Here is a 6607-nt window from a genome sequence, read left to right as displayed (position 1 = left end):
ATCTCTCAGCTCTTTCTTAACTGGCTGTTTTATTCTCCACCTAACCTTCCATGTCATGCTTGTTTTTGTTTTTGTTTTTTTAAAGCAAATCCTATCTTAGAGATCTATTGCTTATTCTTCTCCAGACCTTCTTATTCCTGGCCTCTCTCCTTTCTCTAGGTCAAATCATACTTGCTTTTTTGGAGACTCCAGCATAATAAAGTCTAACCCAGTGGTTCTCAACAGGAGGAAATTTTGTCCCCCAAGAGACATTGGGCAATGTCTGGAGACATTCTTTTTTTTTTTTTTAATTATTTTATTTTATTTTTTTTGGCTGTGTTGGGTCTTTGTTGCTGTGTGTGGGCTTTCTCTAGTTGTGGGGAACGGGGGCTACTCTTCATTGCAGTGCACGGGCTTCTCATTGCAGTGGCTTCTCTTGTGGAGCATGGACTCTAGGTGTGTGGGCTTCAGTAGTTGTGGCTCGTGGGCTCTAGAGCACAGGCTCAGTAGTTGTGGCGCATGGGCTTAGTTGCTCCGCGGCATGTGATATCTTCCCAGACCGGGGCTTGAACCCATGTCCCCTGCATTGGCAGGCGGATTCTTAACTACTGTGCCACCAGGGAAGCCCCTGGAGACATTCTTGACTGTCACACTGGGGGTGGTTACTGGCATTTAGTGGGAAGAGGCCAGGGATGCTGGTAAATATTCTACCATGCACAGGACAGCCTTGCACAGCAGGGAATTATCCAGCCACAGTGTCAGCAGCGCCGAGGTTAAGCAACCCTACTTTAAGCCTATGCCTCAGGAGACCTTGTCTGACTCCTGACCAGCTCTTTGAGGCGGCACAGCTGTGCCAGGCCATCAAGGCTGTATTGCTTTGAATTTGTGGTGAATGACTTGACAATCCATGGCTTTGCGGGCTACATGGAGGGGAGTGGCTTCCTGCCACACAACCACAAGATAGGGCTTTGGACCTCTTGGACTTCCACTTAGAATTCCACGGATACTGAATTACATTTGCCAGTATCTCGGTGTGGGATGTCAAACCCAACAGCCTGGGTGGGTCACCGCCTCACCCACACTAACAGCGTGTGCTGGTCTGAGGCTTCAGTGGAGTGTTGGAATAACAGGTGTTGTGGTGATGCTGGTGGTGGTTTTTTTCCCCAAACCTTGGAAATCTATTGGTTTTCCAGCATCAGCTCCATGGTGCTTATGTTCTTACTGGTGGGTCTGTGGCTGTGATTCTCATGTGTGTGCTTTGGAAATGACCCAGTTCAGTACACCTTGGATGAGATGATGATTGACCAGGGTGACAATGGCTGGAAAACTACCCGTACAGATGTCTTCCACTTTCCTCCATACTCTGGTCTGCTCTGTGCTGTGCTTGGCGTGGGTGCCCAGAAATGTGGGACATTGATTTCCTGGCCTTGGCGCTGGTGAAGTGATGAGAATTACCAGGAATTTCTCTCAAGGGGTAGAACTAAGTAGGTGGTTTGTTCAGAAGAGGTTTGTGGATCTTCTCTTCTATCCAAGGTGAGGGGCAGACTTAAGGGGTGGACCTAAGACCTAAGGAGCTTTAGCGATGATGCTTATATTTTATTGTAGGTTTTCTGGACAACAGACGGGGGAGAATGTTTTGCTGGAGGCCCTGGGTCTGGAAGAAACTGGGCTAATTCCTCTGAAATTGCTAGAAGGGGGATAGGTGGGACCTAACACAGACTTTCCGCTACTACCCCGCAGGCATTATTACCATGGCGCTGCGTGGCGTGTTGTGTGCATCCTTGTGGGGCCATTAACTTGGCACCGTCTTGTATGCCGCAACCTGCTGCTTCTCTGGCTACGTGTTCAGCCACTTCTTTCGGCAGATCGGAGGTGAACATTGGGTGAGGGACATCATTCTCACCACCAGTCTCTTCTGACGAGGACTTCCATTTCCCTGGTAGGCAGGCCTGGGCTTAGGAACTTCGAAACGTCATGCAACCTGGAATGGAGTTAGTGTGAGGTTTCCTGCCTGGACCCTCACGTGCCTGCTTGCTCGTCCTAGATTCACCAGTTCACAGCCATTCAGTGTTTTATTCTTGATATTGGCAATTTGTGTCTTCCTTTTCTTTTTTCAGTCTTACTAGAGGTTTATTGGTCTTTGAAAGAGCCAGTTTTTTTTTTTTGTTTTTTTTAAGAACCAGTTTTTTGTTTGTTTAAATGCCTTTCTGTTGTTTTTATCTTTTTCATTTCATTAATTTTGGCTCTTCATTATTTCCTTCCTTCTGTTTGTTTCAGGCTTATTTTTCTTTTCCCTTCCTTCCCCTCCCCTCCCCTCCCCTCCCTCCCCTCCCCTCCTCCCCTCCCTCCCCTCCCCTCCCCTCCCCTCCCCTCCCCTCCCCTCCCTTCCCCTCCCCTCCCTTCCCCTCCCCTCCCCTTCCCTTCTCTTCCTCCCTCCCTCCCTCCTTCTCTTCCTTCCTTCTTTCCTTCCTCCCTCCCTCCCTCCTTTCCTTTCTTTCTTTCCCACATCATGCAGCTTGCACGATCTTAGTTCCGCGACCAGGGATTGAACCTGGGCCCCTGGGCAGTGGAAGTGTAGAGTCCTAACCACTGGACTGCCAGGGAAGTCCCCTTATTTTACTTTTCTTTTTCTCCTTTCTTATGGTGGTCGCTTAAATTATTGATTTGAGATCTTTTCGTGAACATTTAGTGTTACCAGTTTCCCTCTCAGACTGCTTTAGCTGTGTCCCACAAATTTTGATACCTACAGGTAATACATTGTTTCTTTTAAGAAATAACCTAGCTATTTTGAAGACTTTTTTCTGATTCTTGGTATTACGAGTGACTTTCTATTGCATCCTGGACAATTGGGGTATCACAAGACTCTGAATCTCATTTAAATCTTCTATCTTAGTGGGCTCTGCTGACACCATACTGTTGAAGCAAGGTGGACGCTGCCTCATTATCACCGGGTAGAGATGAAAGCTTAGGCTCCCCACTGATGGCACGGTGGGGAGGGGAGGAGCACCCCATCAGTACCAACCGAGGGGGCGTCTAGACTCACACTCGTTCTCTGTTTGTTCCGGGGTGGGGTGGGGTTTTTTCCCATGGTGGTGGTCTGCAGTAGGGCGGACATTGTCAAAATAGGTTTGTCTTGATAGGCTGCTCCTTTCCTGGTTCTTTAGTTAGAGAGAGCAGGCTTTGATTGGGGCTTTTGTTTTCTTTCTTTTTCTGTACATATTGGCTTTTCTGGGTTGCAGGCTTCTTCTGTGCTAGTCCAGGATATGTAGGGAGTAAAAAGAAAATCTGGTAACTCATTGCTGTGTCATCACTTGAGTTTCAAGGTTCCTAGATAGTCGCCTTCTTCTCTCTACCTTTCAGACTCTTCCTATAACGTTATGCATTATGTCCAGGGTTTTAGCTGTACTTACTGGGAGGGATAGAGGAAACTGTGTCTATGTCATCTTGTCTGTAACCATCATTGACCTCTTTTAATACTTTTAGGTTATTTTAAAATAAACTTTTAATTTTAGAATAGTTTTAGGTTTACAGAAAAGTTGCAAAGATAGAGAATTCCCATATACCCCATACCTAGTTTCTCCTATTACTAACATTTTATGGTACATTTGTCGTATTCATGAACCAATACTAATATATTATTAAAGTTCATACTTTATCTAGATTTCCTTAGTTTTTACCCAGTGTTCTGAGATGCCATCCAGAATACAACATTACATTTTGTCATGTTTCTCACACTCTTCTTGGATATGACAGTTTCTGACTTCCCTTGTTTTTGATGACCTTGACAGTTTGAGGACTCAGGCATTTTGTAGAACGTCCCTCAACTAGGATCTGTCTGATGTTTTTCTCATGATGAGACTCGGGTTATGGGTTTGGGGGATAAAGACCACAGACAGAGGCGAAGTGCTGCTGTCATCACATCATATCAAGGGTACCTACTATCAACATGTCTAATCACCGGTGATGTTGACCGTCAGTCACCTGGCTGAGGCAGTGTTTGCCAGTCTTCTCCACTGTGAAGTTCTCCCCTCCTCCTATTTCCATATTATGCTTTTTGGAAGGAAGTCACTATGTGCAGCCATTATAATATCATTTTTTACACTTACATCAGATCTTGTTTTCCTCTTACAAATTCTGACTTATTAGAGGCATTAATTTTTACTGGGTCTGGACTTCCCTGGTGGTGCAGTGGTTAGGAATCCACCTGCCAATGCAGGGGACATGTGTTCGATCCCTGGTCCAGGAAGAGCAACTAAGCCCATGCACCACAACTACTGAGCTGCGTGCTGCAACTCCTGAAGCCTGTGCGCTTAGAGCCCATGCTCCGCAACAAGAGAAGCCACTGCAGTGAGAAGCCTGCACACTGCAACGAAGAGTAGCCCCCGCTCGCTACAACTAGAGGAAGCCCATGTGCAGCAACGAAGATCCAACGTAGCCAAAAAAAAAAAAAAATTTTACTGGGTCCATATTTTTCCAAACATTTCATTTTAATATTCATTACACCAATATCAAGCATTTACACAGAAAAGATGAAAAAAAAGGCATGATTTGAAAGACTAGTTCTCTTAATACTTCTGGGCACTCAAAACTAATGTCCTAAGCAAGTCTTTAAATACTGTAATAGCCATTTTTAGGAAAAACCTAAAACCATATGCAGCCCTAAGACCAGTGGAATTATTCTGAATGCTTCTGTTTGTCTCAAGGAAAGTTATCAGAAGAAATAGAGCCATTTCAGTTTTCTTTGGAAAGCTTATTTTAAGAAGAGTCTTGGATCTTACATATAATTTCCTCATGACTCTCCGAAATTCCAAAAAGGGAAGCACAATTGTTAATGTTATATTTGTCCTTTTGTCATAGGTGGGGCTATTTTTAGACTAGATAGAATGGTCTGTGCTTTATGTAGACTTCACAGTACATTGAGGCCTGCAGAAGAATCATCTTGAGTCCACACGTGGCCATGTAATAGGACTTGAAACATAATGTTACCCTTTTATATGACTAAAGACCATCCGAAGTTTTCTGTTTGGGCTTTCATGACCTATTTATTAGAACCATAACCTGTCTGATGCCGAGTTTCTGGATATGAGGAGTTATTAAGAGAAAATATGACTTTTTTACAAAACAGTTCCAGGAATACATTGTAGAGGAAAAGGATAAGTGCCTAAAATAAGAATCTTGTTAAAATGCTACCTGTGTTGAAGAACCTTTGTGCCATCCCTGACGTCATAATAAACAGAATATTTTGTGAGGCTGTTACGTTATTCTCCTTTCATCCTTTTCCGTTTGATTGAATGTCTTGGTCATACACACGACTGGCCACATTGACTCTCTCGAGGACAATGTTCCATCTCTGACTCTCACCAGCTCCAACTTACCCACCTTATTTTCACCCGTGAGCATTTTGAAAAAGTAGAGCCATGAGGGAAGTAACCTTATCAGATACTGAAACAACTTATAAAGTAAAATAATTAAGATAATGATGTATTGGTCGAGGTACAGACCGGTAAACAGAGATTCAAGAAAAGACCCAAATTCAAATGGAATTTAACACATGACAAAGGTAGCATTTCAAAATAGCTGGGCAAAGATAGTTATTCCCTAGACAGTGTTGCGAGGTGATGGGAGGTAGAAACCTGGATCTTGACCTAATTCTTTACATTGTATTGAATTCCACTTGGATCCAAGATTTAAACATAATAAAGTGAAACCATAAAGGTACTATTAAAAAGAGTTAGCATTTTAACAGTTCTGGAATGGGAAAAGTATAAAAATTATGCAAAATTCAGAAGCCATAAAATAAAAATGCAATAACCTCTGATTTAAACACACACATAAACTCAAAAAACAAATGCCACATTTGGAAGGCTATCCGTAACACATTTGACACACAAAGCGCTAACATTTTCAATGAGTGCAGACGTTTTGCAAAGGAAGAAAGGGAAAGACAAACAGAAAATAAAACAAGAGGCAGAAAACAGGAAAAGATGCCTAACCTTACAATCAAATGTAAATCATTTCTCTTCCACTAGAATAAAAACAATGAAAATTCCGGAGATGAGAAATTTAAGGCCCCCAGGACTGGGCACCTTCCTTAGTCTCACTGCCTTCTTTTGCATGTGGCCCTCCTGCATGTGCTCACAGGATGGCTGCTGCACCTCCAGGAATCATGACCAGGATCCAGCAGAAAGAAGGGGGCAGGTAGGGGAAAGGCAAAAGGTTTCTGCTTCAGAGTTCGCTCCCTGTCACAAGTTTTCTTGGAAGCCCAATTCTGATCACATCTCATCTGCTAGAACTGTCCTGGGGCTGCCTGGGAGGATGGGGAAGTGATTTTTAAAAACCTTTTCAAAGTAAAAAAGTATACCACTTAGGGATTTTCACAAAGTGAACACACCCATCTGACCCGCACCCAGATCAAGAAACAGTGGGAACCACCTCCTTGCAACTGCCCACGTGCTCCTTTCCAGTCACTGGAGAAGGTGAGCATTTTTAATGGGTACCTTCTCACTGTGGCCAAAATCGGGTTAAGAAAGAAAAAGAGAATATCAGAAACCAGCAGTCTGTCACAACCATCGCTTTATATAGTCGCCCAAAGGCACTCTTATCATCAGTTTCCCCAAATCTTTCACTC

This window comes from Lagenorhynchus albirostris, chromosome 15 (assembly GCF_949774975.1).
Source record: "Lagenorhynchus albirostris chromosome 15, mLagAlb1.1, whole genome shotgun sequence".
Lineage (NCBI taxonomy): Eukaryota > Metazoa > Chordata > Mammalia > Artiodactyla > Delphinidae > Lagenorhynchus > Lagenorhynchus albirostris.
This window is presented reverse-complemented; position numbering follows the sequence as displayed.